The sequence below is a fragment of the Monodelphis domestica genome, chromosome 2, assembly GCF_027887165.1.
Source record: "Monodelphis domestica isolate mMonDom1 chromosome 2, mMonDom1.pri, whole genome shotgun sequence".
In the NCBI taxonomy this organism is placed as follows: domain Eukaryota; kingdom Metazoa; phylum Chordata; class Mammalia; order Didelphimorphia; family Didelphidae; genus Monodelphis; species Monodelphis domestica.
This window is the reverse complement of record NC_077228.1, coordinates 404195381-404211861: the sequence shown is the minus strand read 5'-3', so window position 1 is coordinate 404211861 and position 16481 is coordinate 404195381. Positions and strand designations below refer to the sequence as shown.

At 37.9% G+C, this 16481-nt stretch overlaps 1 protein-coding gene across 28 annotated transcripts in view; it reads left to right on the top strand.

Annotated features, from left to right (window-relative positions):
- Positions 1-16111, top strand: part of EPB41L2 (erythrocyte membrane protein band 4.1 like 2) — a 273323-nt gene extending 257212 nt beyond the window's left edge. For all 28 annotated transcript variants that reach the window (XM_056818770.1, XM_007484557.3, XM_056818777.1 and 25 more), the window contains one exon: positions 14757-16111. The gene's annotated coding sequence lies outside the window, so the exon portion shown is untranslated. The remainder of the gene's footprint in view (positions 1-14756) is intronic.
- Positions 16112-16481: the final 370 nt, after the last annotated feature.

Here is a 16481-nt window from a genome sequence, read left to right as displayed (position 1 = left end):
AGGCTTGTATAAAGGAAAAAAAAGGGCAAGCTTCCCCAATAATTTTCTAATGTTAACAGGAATTGTATACAATTTTCCACATGACACCTAACTTGCTGTTTAAATGGTGATCCATCTGCCACTTGAAGTGAGATACATCTGTGAAACATCATGTTAAAAATAAAACCATCTGTGGCAAAATTGCCTCCTAATCTATTTTTTATAAATCAGGTTTTTCAGATGTTGCGTTTGCTGAAGGCAGGACACATCTAAGATAACTGTTTCTCCTTGCTGCATGCCTTTCTGCTTTCCCAAAATCATCCTTTCCCTTTGACATTTACAGCCTTCTTCCATAAATACTTGAGTGAAAGAGCACTGTGTTTTAATAACAGAGTTCCAGAGAGATGGTACTCACATTTCCTCATTCTTACTATATCTCTCCCCATGCCTACCCCCACACATTTATCTCTGATTCCTTCTTTTCCAGCTAATTCATCTTCAAGATTCCTACCCCTTTTCTCACAGCTGCATCTATTGTTATGTTATTCAGTCATTTTTCAGTAGTATCTGACTGTTTGTGACCCCATTTGAGGTTTTCTTGGCAAAGATACGCGAGTGGTTTGTGATTTTCTTCTCTAATTCATTTGACAGATGAAGAAACTGAGGCAAACAAGGTTGAATGACTTGCTCTGGAACACATAGATAGTAATTGTCTGAGGCCAAATTTTAATTTAGGTCTTCCTGATTCTGGGCCTAGGGTTTTATCCACTGCACCACCTACCTGCCCTGCATCTATTAGTTTCTAAAGTATAAAAAATAGAAACAATGATTCTCATTTTCCCCCATTTGATTCAATTCAGATAAATGGAAAATAGGGTAGAGCAGGAGATTTACAAAGGAGAAGTTCTACTCCAGTTGAGAGGATTAAGAAAAGTTTCTTAGAGGAGCCTTAGATCAGTTGAGCTTTTAAAGTAAGAGAAATATTTTAACATCCAATCAGCAGTCATTTATTAAATGCTTTTTATGTATCAGACATTCATTCTGCTGGGCAGTGGCATTAAAAAGGCATAGATGAAACAAATCCTACCCTTAGGGAACTTATGTTCTACTGGAGGGAAACAATATGGGGCACCACTTGAATATATGCAAAATAAATACAGTGTAATTTCTGGAGAGAGGCACCAACTGAAGGGATAAATAAGAGATCAGGGGAAGACATTTCAGACATGGAGGAATAGCAGAAGGGATGACTTTTATGAGTGCGTGGAAGATGTCATGTTGAATTTGGGGCATGGCTAGTAGTCTACTTTGATTGTGTTGTTGAATACTGTGTGAGGGTGAAAAATATGGAATAAAGGTGGAAAAATTGGTAGATGGTAGCCAAACTATAGAGAGCCTGGAATACTAAGCTAAGAAGTTTATATTTTATTCTAGAGACAGGGGTTAAAAGGTAAGTCCTCAAGGTTCCTGTGGAGGGGAGGGAATGGTTTTCTAAAACCATTCCATTTCTTTGCTGTGGTGATGGCTGATGAGGAAAATTGTGCCCTCTATAAAAGAGTAATTTAAATAAGGTAGAAGCGCTCCTAGCCCTCCTTCAGAAGGAAGGTAAGAAAGAAGGGGGAGGTAGAACAAGTAGCCTTTTAAGCCATGAGAACACCACTGAGGACATTGTAGTATTCATCCATTTATGATATGAACAGGTTGGTAAATTCTAGATGTTTTACTCAAGTGAATTGGTCCATCTGCATCCTGCCCCTGTAACCCCCAACCCCTCAGATTTTCTGCTGCGTTGTCCTTTAAGGCATCTACTCCTAGGTAGCCCCGCTCCAATGGGGGGAGGGCCAATCACAGCCCAGCCACAGGGTACCAGAGAGGCTATCTCTAGGGATAACAGGTCAGGGTAGTCCGGGACATTGGAAACAGAGAAGAGTCCAGCCTCTGTGTCACAAACACAAATCCCTCCTTTCACATTGCCTCTGCCTCACTTTCCAAACCTTGGACAAAGTACCATTGATACTACTGACCAGGCCCCACTGACCCTCTGGCCTTTCTGCCAGCTGCAGAGTCACCCGGCTCCCAGAGGCTGTAGCCTGCGGAGTGCCCACACCTCACTAAATCTCTGTGCCAACAAGCTGGACTGGCATGGGGGTAACTAGCAAGCCTCACAGCCAGCAGTGAGTTGGGCTGGATCTCTCCCCCAAGCATGTGAGGACATCCCCCAGTAGAATGCATGAACAAGAAAACTTTGTTCCATTCATTGTGAAGGCAGCTGAAGCCATGCTATGAGGTGCTTAGAGCTTGGCCAGACATTGAAGATGTCAAGGTCGCCCATTGCAAACTGGCCATCGCTGGTCATCCTGACTTTTCTTGCCCTTGGACTTCAGTAACCATGGAAGAGAGAGGAATACTTTGTGCAACTCTGCCTCACTTATAAATCCAATTCATACACAAGTTAAGACATCTTCCTGGGATCTGGGATGTCACTGGTCCTCTTTGAAAAGTGAAAAAGCAGGTTAGTGAAAAGGGGACCAAGGTATTAATTTAAAGCTTCTCTCTCTAATTTTCCTATTACAAAAGGAAGGATGAACAACAAGAATACTACACAGAAACAAGGACAGGATAAACAAGTATTTGAAATGGAAAACAAAAAGTCCTGGATTTTGTGTAGGAAAGCATCTCAGAGGAAATCTAGTGCAACCCCCCCTCATCATACAAATGAGAGAATGAGGCTAGAGACTGCCCACCTTGTCCAACGTCCTCTGATTCCAAATCCAATGCTTTTCTGCTGTGTCTATAAATGAACCCCTGTATTCTATTTTTCATCATTGTCTTCCATGATTTATCCCAGAAGAATCATAAAATGGAACAGCAATGCTATTTATAGCTCAGTCTTCACTGCCCAGATACTTAGCAGAGGTTTTTAACCTGGAGCTTATTTTGATAACTGTTTCAATATAATTTGTTTCTTTTGTAAGCTTTATATTTTATTTTGTTTATTTAAAAATTATTTCAAAAAGGGCTCCATCAGGCTTTACTAACCTGCCAAAAGGAGAAGATTTATAACACAAAAAAGGTTGAGCCCCTGTTTTAAAGATTTGTTGCAAAATCACACATATTATGAGAAATGGTAACTGAGCTTAGTGGTAGTGTCAATAGCCATGGAATGGGAGAAAAGCCAAGTAGAGGAAAAACCCATGACATTAATTCCATTAGTACTATGCGTTAACCAACTGAATTCATCAATCACACTTTTAAATGGGTCCAACTAAGATCAAACTAATCCATACAAGGAGTGTAAATGCTATTGAGGGCTAATTTCCAACCTTTATTTTAGCCAGTAACTTAACCCTGTTAATAAATAATATTAAATTATCAGTTAATAATAAAACTATTAATAAATGCTATTTTAGGAATAAATACTAAATCTATTATTTCATTTATATTGGGAACTCCCAATGAGAAAACTCTCTGACAATACAAGTCAACACCTTTTTTTTCTTTTGCAATTTACAATTTTTTAGAGCACCTAGAATTAGTTACTTGCTCGGGGTCTCACAGCTAGTATGTGTCAGATGTAGAATCTGTACTGGAGTCTTTCTGACTTCACCGCCTACTCACCATCCACATTGCCCCTCCAGTGCTTTTTGATTTCTCCTTTCCTTTTCCATTGTGGATACCCTGATGGAAGTGTGAAAGCTCACAGATGCTGCAGAATTATCAGGAATATGACCTCCCAAACAGGAATCACTTTCTTGTTCAAACCAACATTTCAAAGGAGGAATCATATTAAAGATGCTTTAAAATGAACCCATGAGCCAAGCTAAAATTAGCATGAGGTATCTTAAGTGACTTGATAGGAGTCAAGAATTATTTTCGCTGAAGTCAGCTCTCACTAATCAGAAGATGCTCATTTACATGCATGCTCTGATTAGCATTGCCCCCACCTTGGAGGAAAAAGGCAAATCTGTTGAATCACCAGGTGACAATTTGCAGGTTAAGATCTAGGATTTCCTCCAGTCTGCTTATATTAGTTTCACTTTTGAAATCTGGATGTTATTGCCCTGCTTTCAATACAGTTTTAGTTAAACCCAAATGAACCCAGTCTTAGAATCAAAAATAAATGAAGAAATGGAAGGTAGCTTTGTTTTTGTAGAATTTCTTTTTTTTTTTAGTTTTCCCTGCAGATGATTTTAGTATTATTTTTACATATATATGTCTAATGAAAGCTGATTGAAGCAATGATTGAAGCAATATGGATCAATGCACATGATCCATAAAATAGACAGATTGCTATCTAATGCTCTTGGACGAATCTATTTAACACCTCCTAGGTACTACTTTCCAAAGCTTGATCTAGACTAGGATTATTATTAAATATTTAGAATGGTTTTAATTTCACTTTTTTTCCTTTGGAAAGAATTATAAGATGTATACCTTTACTGCATGTGTATAAATGACTAGAGTATTTGTGGAAGTTACAGAGTTATAGACTCTGCTTTCTTATAATTATGAAGGAAAGCTTTCATTTATTTACTTCAAATCAAAGCTGCCCAAAAACAGTACAGAGTGTGTTCTCCCATCATTTGAGGTATTAGAGCAGCTACATGTAGCTAAGTGGCATGCTAGATAGAGCAACAAGTCTGGAGTCTGGAAGACTCATCTTCCCAAGTTCAGATGTGGCCCCAGACACTTACAGTGATATGACACTTTGTCTCAGTTTCCTTGTCTGTAAAATAAGCTGAAAAAGGAGATGACAAAGCACTCCAATATCTCTGCCAAGAAAACCCCAAAGGGAGTCATGGAGTCAGACATGCTTCAACTGAACAATAAAATCACTGGGCTATAGTGGATAGAGTGCTAAACTTAAAATCAGAAAGATTTAGGTTTGAATCTCACTCCTAGACACTGAGAAAATAATTTAATTTCTTTTGACCTCAGTTTCCTCATGTTTAAACTGAGGATTGGACTTACTGACTTCTAAGGACCTTTCCAGTACCAAATCTGTGATCCTGTGCATTCTTAATGTGATTTCCTATAACTGGGTGATAATTTGGAAAGATGTCCAAAAGTTGATTTGAACTTATAATTCTATAACTAATTTAAATCTATAATTAGACTTTGAAATCTTTTGGTTATTTTGGAACTGGTCTTCATAAGATATGTAGGTGGCAATATCTGATTATTCATCAAGCAAAAAAATGGGGGGGGGAGATTTGAAGTTGTCAAATGTTACATAGAAAATTGAAGCAATATTTGGTTTGGAATAAAGTTGAAAATAATGGCTAAGGGGGAGACTGTTGTCCATACTTCCTTTAATGTTCCCTTTCTTTATGTTTGTGTTTACTTGGCTAGTTTACAACTTTTAAAAAAATTTTTCTTCCATTTTCTTCTTGAAATTTTATGTGTATGTGGGTGTACATATATATGGACATTTGAATATATATAAAATATGTATTTGTGTATATACATAACATATGTATATATAATATAGAGAGTGTATATAGAGATAGAGAAAATAATCTGACTAATAGGGGGTGATATAATACTTATGTAATTACATAAAGATCAGATAAATTATTTAAAGTAAGTTTTTAGTAGTTTTAATAATTTTATATCATTTTAATGCTCTCTTCAAAGTGCTTATCACATCTATAACTCTGATTCTAATAACAAGACTATGAAATAATGACAAATGTTACCTCCTTTTTTTCAAAACTACAGATCCAGAGAGTTTGTGAGTCATACAGATTGTACTAGAAAGAAACCCCACTATATACTCAATAGCACTTTCTTTCCTCTATCTAATGCCTCTTCCCCACAGAAAAGTGCCCATTGAGAATATATACATCTCTCTCTCTCAAAAAATGTGTTTGAAAAGAGATAAAAGTTTTTTCTTTGCTTTTAACCCTGGTATGTGGCTATCAATGAACAGCTACTGACTGTGGTTCTCATCTTTGGAGACAGGCTCATTTCAGTGGTCACACATGATACTTTTTTCTTTTATATTTATTGTTTGAAAAAAATTCTAAAAGCTTTTTAGAGTGCTTTATTTAAAAGAGAGGCCCCCAAAGATCTGAATCTAACTGAATTGACCAAAAGACCTTCCAAGCCTTATTACCAAAGTGGATTCCCTTTGAAAGCTTTGCCACCTTGCCTAAAGCTTAGAAGTAGCAGTCACTTAAAAAAAATAGGAGACCTCCTGGGATATAGAACATGTGCAGTTAGTCAATGAAAGAAGGAAGAGAAAAAGGGACCTGACTTTCTCCCCATGGGTTTAATGCCTTTCTTTCTTAGGCAGACAAAATTATAGATTAAAGTTGGGGAAGGGACAGAATGGGGTGCCCTTTCTGGAGATAAAGCCTGAAAGTTCTTCTTATGATGTCAGCCTGAACACATGATCTCTTTGTCTATATCTACTTCTTTGTAAAATAAACACATTTTTATCTTTTACAGAGAATAGTTTCTTTAACTCTCAGAAAATGTTTTCAGAACTCTAGAATTATTGACTCTTAAAAGTGGGGTGTGTGTGACCTTTCCTTACCTCCCCCCCCCATATTATAGATGAGAAAACTGAGACCCAGAGAAAAGTAAAAGAACAACACAATCTCAAGTGGATAATTAGATAAAAAGCAATGTCAGGCTCCAAACACTCAAATCTTTTGATCATAGATTTAGAGCTTGTTCAACTACTTCATTTAAAGAGGAAGAAATAAAGACCTAAAGAGATCACTATCAAAGGTACAGATTTCTGATGTGGAATCTGTGAACTTATTTTTTACTATAATTATATTTCATTATATTTGATTGGTTTCCTTCATAATCTTGTGTATTTTATTTTGTGCATTTAAAAGCATTATTCTGAGAAGGGGTCCATATACTATCAGACTAACCAAAAAGGTGTCAATGACATTAAAAAAATTTAATAACACTTGGTCTGAGTTCATATAGATTAGAAAATGGAAGAAACTAGGATTCAAATTCATATCCATAGACTCCAAATCTCCTTCTTTTCACTATACGACAGACCTTACTTTCATGCCAATTTTCTGTCCCTTTTAAGGAAGATTTCAGAACGGGGTTTTCACTGATTCTTCTAAGGAAGGGCACGTCTCTACTCATTATAGATGATGGTCATTCCTTGTAAGCAGGATCTAAAATGCCATTATGCTCACTTGTTTTAAGCAATGGCTCCATATTATCAATGTTTTAAACCACCATTATAGGAGTATTTATCCCTGTGTAGAAGAGAAAGGAGCTGGGAGAGCCAGATTAAAATCCTGGTGCTTGGACTCAAGCTAGTTTATGTGACTCTGCTTATTTAGCTAGACTTTCTAAGCTTCTGTTTCCTTATATGTAAATGGAAATTAATAGTCCGTACACTACCTACCTAATGGTATTATTGTGAGGAAAGCTCTGCTTAAAGCATCATGTGAGCTACATTTTTGAAGTTCATGCTTTTTAGGCTAAATCGTCTCTCTTCATGCCAAATTCCTTTCTGGCTATTTGCCAGAGATTTCCATCTAACCTACTGAGAAAATGAAATACAGATGTCAGATGTACTGAGAGCTTAAAAGGAAGCTGTTGACTAGCTCTATTGATGAAGAATTTGGCCATAACTTGGAGGAGATGGATTGAAGTCTGGCCGAATCGGTATGTTTGCACAGTGTCCTAAAGGGGGAGATACAGGCCAGGGAATATGTATGATCACGTCTAGAAATGTTTGCCTATGAAGTCAGGGATGGGGTACAGGGGTTGAGGAAGGAGGAAGGTTAGAACTAGGTCGTGGAAATAGGGTTGTTTTTGCTGGACTAGAATTCAAACTAATGCAGTATATTCCAACATCTGGGCTCTCACCTACACCCAGGAGGAGCTCTATGACCATGCAGATGTTGGCAAGCAGTGTTAGTACTCACTCCATAGTAAGATAAGGAAGTTAAAGTACCTCTAAAACCCTCATGGGAAGAGGCTTTAAATTTTTTAATTTGACACGTTTAAAAGTGTTTTATAATAATAAAAATCCTGGTAGCACTCTTAGGTGAAGAAACTATTTATTACTTGATTTCCCATTTTGGGACATATGTTGAAGAAATTGAGATTGTTTTTCTCCTTCAGTGAAATAAGAACATATGAGTAAGTGTATATTTAAGTCCCGGGAGAAAAAACACTGGTCTTGAAGTCAAAAGATATGAGTTCAAGTTGGCCACTTAACTTTAACGGGAAAGTCACGTGACCTTTCAAGGCTATTAGTTAATGTCTTGGTCTGCGAAATGAACTAATGCTTATTTCAGATGTTATTGAAGATGGCAAGCTAGGTTTTTAGTTTATGGCTTCCTCTGCTGCCTGTGTTCTGCAATGGCAGATCATGAAGATCCCATTTATTGAGAGTAACTCCACTAACATTATCCCTTAATCTCTTATCAGTAGATAGTATGCATATAAAGATAAAAATATATGCATGAATATACATGAAGGGACCTGTGCAGACATACATGCATGCATGCATATTCAGCTGCATAGTTCTACTTGCCAATCAGCCAGCATTTATTCCACCTGACCCTGTTCCAGTTAATTCAAATTCAAATGATTGATTCCATTCAAATTCTATGATTCAAATTCAAATGGGAAAGTTTCTGGCCTCAAGGGGTTTGCATTCTAAGGAGGAAAACAACCCCTTCTTTATGTGGATGTGTGCCTGATGCACACATTAGTATGGACACATACTCCTATGGTGCAGAGAAAAGGCCCCTTTATAGGGGAAGAGACCCAACCTGGGAGAACCAGGAAAGACCACGTCCAGTAGGGGGTGCTGGAGCTAAGCCCAGGAAGAGACTAGCTGAGAACTGGAGAGTCATGGATGATCAGAGGCTGAAAGTAGGGATGGAGGGTCACCTGGGATGCGAGGCGGGAGGCCGCTTCCTGACCCTGGGACCCTGGAGGAGTCACGCGTCCCCAGTGGTCTAGCCCTTGCCGCTCTTCAGCTCTGGAATGGACACCAGAATCAGTTCTTTTTTTTTTTTTCCAGAATCAGTTCTAAGACCGAAAGTAAAGGGTTAAAAAAAAGAATTGGGGGAGGGGTAGCTAGGAGCCAGTTGTGAAGAGCTTGTATCCTCAGACAGAGGAATTTATTTTCCATTCCTAGGTCATGCGGAGCCGATGCAGTTTAAGGGGGATGCCGGGGTCAGACCTCTGCTTTAGGAAAATCATTTCGATGGCTGTATGGAGGATGGATTTAGTTAGGTGATGGGGATGGAGGAAAGAAGACCCAATAGTAGGCTTGGACTGAATCGCCCAGGGGAAAGGAGTAAGGGAGGGGGGGAGAAGGAGAGGGGTAGTGCCCCTGTGGGGAAGACAGGGGACTCATTCAGTCATACCTAACCCTTGCCATCCCTCTGTCTTAGAATTGATATTAAGAAGGAGGGTAAGAGTCAAAAAAAAAATAATACAAAAGAAGATACATTTCCTATTTATATCTTTATCCTCCCCCACCATCCACCTCCAGTAGCCCCTTTGACCAAAACTTTGTCCCATCTATCTCCTCATGATCAGTCACATGTATTTTCTTCTGAACCCACGCAGACTTTCCCCTCATTTGTCCGTGTCCTCCTCATGGGTGCCTCTTGGCTTTAGTGTCTCTGCTCATCTTCATGCAGCCATAGAATTGATATTCCTGAAACAGAGCTCTGGCCATGCTGCCCTTCTTCAGAAGCTTCCTGGGTGATTTTGGCATTAAAGCCCTTTGTGTTCTGGTTTCAAATCTCTTTGCAGACTGACTTTACCTTTCTCTGTCCTAGCCTCTGCTGTTCTTCCCTCCCCGCAGGCTGCTCTCACCCTCTCATTCCTTGCCTTAGGATCTCTAGCTCCCCTCAGGCTCAGCTCTGGTGCTTCTTCTACAGGAAACCTTTTCTTATTTCTTCATTAATGAATTAACTAATTAAATAATTAACCTTCTCATTACCGTATATTTACTTTCCTTGGCCCTACTCCAAAGAATGTTAATTCCCTGACAGCAAGGACTGTTGAGTTTTTTTCTCTGTAGCCTTGAATCTAGTGCAATGACTTCTGTAGAATCTTAATGCATTGCTTAATAATGCTTAATGCTTAATAAATGTTTACTGGATCGAATCAAGGCCCATCTTGTGACTGGATTTTGAAACCTGGTCAGAGTCTATACTCTTAGAGCCTTGTTTCTTGGCCTCCTAGGATGCCATCAGGTGGTGGGCTAGAAAATAACGCCTTTTCTTTTTAGGTCCCATGAGGTCAAAGAGTTTGGAGATCTATGTTCAACCAAGCTTTATTCTCTGCTGAGAGAAGTGTGTGAAGAAGAGAGCTGTATTCAGATGCCCTTCAGACACTCCTGAGGTTCATTCTTCCTGATAGGAAATGAGTAGAAGAGGTGTTAGTTTTAGCTAATAATATGTTTAATTAAATAATGGGATTACAGCTAACATTTGTGGAACCAAGATAGCGTGTAGAACTGATAAATCTTATTGGTTAAATTTTAGCCATTTTCCTTTCCCCATTTCTTCCTCCTCTCACCAAACCACTCTAAATGCTTTTGTCAAAGCTCCTCACTGAAAGAAAATGGGATTGAACTGAGTTCTCTCCTGTGACATCACCCATCTTAGCCTGAAGTAGATACTAATGACTTAAAGACAGGCAGGAAGCAAGAAACATAGTGTCCTTGTATAACCAGAATTTGAGTAATCATGAGCCTGAACTAAGCTGTCTATTGAACACCTAAATACTGGATAGTTTTTGCGTGATTTTTAAAAGCTAGGAAAAACTAGGAAAAATAATTATTTTCAGTTTACTTTGGGAACACTTTTCCTTTGAAGTTGCTGAGAGAGCCAGCCCATAATTATGTCTCAGGGAATCTAAATGAAACTGAAATTCTTGTTTATGAAATTCCCCTTTTTTAAAGTTCTCCTCCTTTAGTGACAATATTTTCCCTCATCTTCTTCCTATCTCTTTTTTTTCTCTTCTGATTCCTTTTCTCTTATAATATGAACTCAATACTCATCAATAATAAAATATTTCAGGATATACAAAGAACAAAAAAAAATGGAAGAAACTGAATTCTGTTAGAGTTTAAGAGATGACATATATTAAGATGACTGAAAAGTCAATTCTTACTGCAATTTTCAAGTAATTGTGTGTCACACACAGAAACATACATAAAATTGGGACTTGAATATGAGGAAGTTTCTATTCCTATGAAGATCAGCACCTTCTTTGCAACTTAGTCTTTGAGATTGTTCCAAACCATTCAGATGTTGAGTGACTTGTGGATTATCTATAGCTAGTATGTGTGTCATACATATGTATCTGTACATGTTTATATATACACATATGTGTTATATAGGTGTACATAATGGTAACAAAATTATTCTGTGTTCCCCTCTGTATTTATTTTTCTCTGCATTGTGCCCTCTTTCATAATCAGAATTACATCTCTAATCCTGACTTCTATCCAAATCTTCTTGTTCTTGTTAGTCATTTCAGTTGTGTCTGACTCTTCATGATGCCATCAGGGGTTTTCTTTAGCAAAGAGACTAGAATGGTTTGCCATTTCCTTCTCCAACTCATTTTACAGATGAGGTAACTGAGGTAGAAAGGGTTGTGGCTCACTCAGGCTCACACAGCTAGGAAGCGTCTGAGGCTGGATTTGAATTCATGACGATGAGTCTTTCTGACTCCAGACCTGGTACCCTACCTAGCCACCTAGCCTCAGCCTTCATCCCATTATTTGTAGTAGCCAATTGGGCAAGTTTAGACTTTATTTTGTGACTTTTGCAAAAAGTAAAATTATCACTTTTCTTTAAAAAGAATTATTTATTTTAAAATATCTTTCCATGGTTACATGATTCATATTCTCTCTTCCCTTTTCCCTCCCTCCTCCCAGGGAGGACGAGCAATTTCCCTGGGTTATACCTGTATTATCACTCAATACCTATATCCATTTTACTCATTTTTGTAATAGAGTAATCTTTAAAAAACAAAACTCCAACTCCTCTCCCCATATAATCAAGTGATAAATCATATGTTTTTCTTCTGTATTTCTTCTCCAACCTTTCTTTCTCTAGATGTGGATTGCCCTGAATCATTGCATTGCTATTAGTAGCAAAGTTGATTGCTTATGGTCATCCCACAATGTTTCTGTTTCTGTGTACAACATTCTCCTGGTTCTGCTCATTTCACTCTGCATCAGTTCATAGAGGCCTTTCCAGTTCCAGTTTATCATTCCTTATAGCACAATAGTATTCCATCACCATCCTATACTACAATTTGTTTAGGCAATCAAGGGATACCCCCCATTTTCCATTTTTTTGCCACCACAAAGAGCATAGCTATAAATATTTTTGTCTAACCAAAAAGTATCACTTTTGGTGTCACTTTCTGTTTAAATTCTCCAGAATCATCTAAAAGTAAATATGGACCAAATCAAACAATATTCTTCCTTTTCTAACTTTCCCAGTTCATTTACTAGGAAAGCATGTTGTAGTGAAAATTTCACCTTTTAAGATTGTTATAATATTGAACAATGGCCGCCAAGGAATTTACTTATGAAATTCCTAAAATGAGACACTCAAGTCAGAATGGAGTTTATGGAGGTTTAATCACAATGGGAGTAGGGAAAAGGAGAGGGAGAGAAGGAGAGAGGAGAAAAGGGAAAGGGGTTACTCAACCTCTGACCAAGGCAGAGAGAGTTTATGCCCAAAGGGCCAAGGTGGAAGGAATCAGTCCTTGACTCACGTGATCTGAAGGGAAACTGGCTGCAGGCCTCCTCCCTGTTCAAGCTCCTCACACGAACTGACTTCTAGCCCTGTCCACAGGAAGTGAGCGAATTTCTGAGGCTGCTCTCTCCGTCACTTCCTGTGCCTCACAAGTGCCAATGGTGGCTCAAGCTTGGCTTAGGACAGCCCAGGTGGGCAGTTAGTTATTTCTGATTTGTCATTGACTAGCACATGCCCGTGTAGTGTGGGTGTGCACAATTTTTGGGTGCTAGACCAAGATGGAGATTTTTAAAATTCACAATCCCCCCTGATGATGATTGGGGGACTAGTCTCCCCAATTGATCACTAAACATAAGCATACTGCACCCCAAAAAATTCTAACTGTAAGTGTATACAAAATTTTTTACCCACTAAGAGGAAAACTATAATAGTTGTAGATATGGGGAAATAGAGGAGAGAGAAAGACAGCAAACCAATGTGTTGCTGGGCGCATGGACAAAAGCCAATAAGGGGGCAGTCCCCTTTGGCATAAGAGTGTACATTCAAAAAAAATGTTCAATCAACCACACCCCAAGGTTCATTCTGGATCTTCCTGTAGTGAAAAGGTTTAGGTATCTTTCTGCAAACAGTTCATTCTCTGGATTCAGTTAGTTAGCAAGCTTCTTCTCTAAAGATCTATCTGGAACAAAATTTAAATCTTGGATTTTATGAACTACAATCCCCCCTGAAGAAAGTGTTGAAAAAACACTGAGTCCAGCTGAGGATGCAAGTTTTAGTTGTGGGGATGTGTGTTAATCCAAAAGGAAAACAAAACAAAATGAAAACAAAATAAAAAACAAAAAACAAAAGAAGAAAAGGGAAAAAATTAAGGGAAAAAATATAGAACCTTTATATATACATGTATTTATATTAAAGAAGAATTCAAAATCAGTATCAAAATATCAAAAAAAATCTATGTATACAAAATTTTTTTAGAAAGCAAGAATAAAAAAAAAATTTTTTTCCCCCACAGGCCCCTGTATTAGGGTCCATTTAAGTAATTTCTAATCCCACAAGTCTGTAGGACAGAATGCAGCAAATTTTACTTACCCATTTGCAGCCAAGGCTACAGGAAGTTGCCATACTATAGGAGAGAAAAAAGGACCAGATTTTTTTTAAAATTTATATGTAGGGAAGTGTTATTCAATTATTGGGTTTTTTTCCTATCCTCAAATTATTGTAATCTTTAAATTGATTATGTTTTTATGATCCTTTGGGGAAGGACTTCTTCCCAGAGGATCAAACGGGGGGAGGGGGGGATGTAAAATTGAGATTTGAACTCTGGACTTCAATCCCCACAAGCCCTTGCTCCACTTCCCCAAAATGCTTTGTAATCTCACGGAATTCTGAGGTGGGCGAGATCGAGAAGGTACTTAAGCTGATTGCAAAGGCTTTTGAGCTCTCTCTCTCTTTTTGGACTTCCGTTTGGAGCAGACATGGCTCTTTCCATAATGTAGGTGAGGTCTTGTCTAGGCCTCTGGCCTAGGCACATTTTCCTTATCCTGTATTCTCTTTAATCCTTAATCCTTAATAAACCTCTAAAAAATATAATACTCCTTGCAGAGAGAAACTAATTTCTACCTGCCTCAGTCTCCCCTAAATTTTAATCTTTACAAGCATTTCCATTAACATATATCTCTGGGCAGTTGGAGTTAGGTGACTTGCCCAGGGTCCCATAGCTGGGAAATAGTTGAGGCCAGATTTGAACCTAAGACTTCCCACTTAAAGATCTGGCTCTCTATCCACTGAGTCACCTAGCTGCCCCACATTAACTCTTTTAAGACATATTCTTGTTCTCTAATTGCTTTAAGTGTTTCCAGCTCTCTAAACAGTAAGCTTCTTGAGGGCAGGAGTTACATTTCATTGCTAATTTTATGTCCATGGTATTCTAGAGTGGTGCTGATTAAATAGATACCCTAATAAGTACTGTTTTTAAACACTGAAATTTGATAAGTATCCTGTCTTTGAATCCTGAATAAACTCTACTTCTCTCTTCTTTCCTAGACGTTCTCTTTTTAAATAACATCCAACGTTGTGAACATGAAGAATTCTGACCCTTCCTAGCTGATGCCACACCACTACTCCAATGAATTTATACCACAAGCGGTAACAATGGCCAGGCACCTGAAGAATAAAATGCCAACACCAAACCTTACCTTAACATCTCTGGTCTATACTGTTTCCTGACATCTTAATTATTATTCATCTTTTTTTTTTATTTTGTATAACCACTTCCTAATATTCTTGGTTTTTATTTTGTTTTTTACTTTGATTTTTTTTCAAAGATTAGGATTTGTCTTTGACTTTGTGTACAACTACCTGCTAACTTTATGCCTGCTTTTTGATCAAATGACAGTGAACAAAGCCAGCCTCAGCTGTCAGGTGCTGTTCACTTGAACAGGTGCTGTTGTACAAAAAAAGGAAAATCTTTCACTAATTTAGATAAAGGATTCCCACCCCTCTACCCCTTGACTCTCTTGTCAATTGAAATCTTACTGGAATAATTTACAAATTTTTCAGATCAAGGTCAATATACTGCCTAAGATAATATTACAAAGTAGGGTTTTTTAAAAAAAAGTTTCCTACATTTTGAAAAACTTTGGTCATGTTTGAGAATTTCACGTGAGAAATATTTTATATTGAGCCCTCTTAACTCTTTCATTCCTAATGCTCTTTACTTTCATTGGAAAGTAAGAGGCAAATTTTCCAGACTAGAAAGAGTTATGAAGGCCAATGAGCACTGTTCTTAGAGAACTTGTGTTCCAGTGCACAGTCATGCTCAGCTGGTTCTCAGACGTGCAGTCATCTCCTGAAGCATTCCAGAACAGGGAGGAAAGGAAGGAGAAGCCTTTCTCCCCTCCTATTAAAAGACATAGGCAGCTTAAAAACTTAGTGCTTTTCTCTTAACAAGTCCAAATTTCAAGATCTTCCATTATTCGCACCCTTGTAGAATGCTTGCTTTTTATTAAATCTCATTGTCTACATGTTTAAAAAAAAAAAAACAACTGACCCTCTTTTGTTTCCGAGAAGGTAGATCTGTTTCAGATAGTGTGTCTGATGATTCATGCAGGTTTAAAGGATGCTGAGGGAAAGGGATGGGTGCTGAGGTGATTTTTATGGTGGTGATGAGAAAGCTGCACCATTCGAAGCTGTCACCAGAGACACCAGAACGGGGACTTAAGATTAACTGTGTTGAAATTTCTTTTTGTTTTTGTTGTTATTATTTTGTTTTGTTTTTGACTGTTGACTCTGTCTATAGTTACAATGCCAGATTAGATTTATAGCAGCTTGAAATTGTATTAAGTGGTATTTTGCTTTCTGTAATACTGTTATAAAATAAAATTTGTTTATTCTCTAAATTTGTCACCTCTCTTTAATCTAAAAAAGATTGGAAAGGAAATAACTGGCATTTTTAATCACCTCCCCTGAAAATTCATCTTCTAGGTCTTGAAATGATTAAATTTTAGTGGCGTCGCCACCATTTTAAATCAGCTGAAAGCTTATCATGCTGCCACTTAGAATACTCCAGTTTAGTTTAGTTACATAATCCATATTTATTTTTGCTTGTTTTAGCAGACTGGGGTTCTCCTTTTAAGAACTCTGCAACTGAATTCTTCAATAACTTTCCTTTGATTCCTTTGAAACTCTAGTGATCATCACCTTGGAAAGGGAATCAGCTGACTGGTTGCTCCTTAACAGATTGTTATACAAAGCTGTTCCACAGAGGAT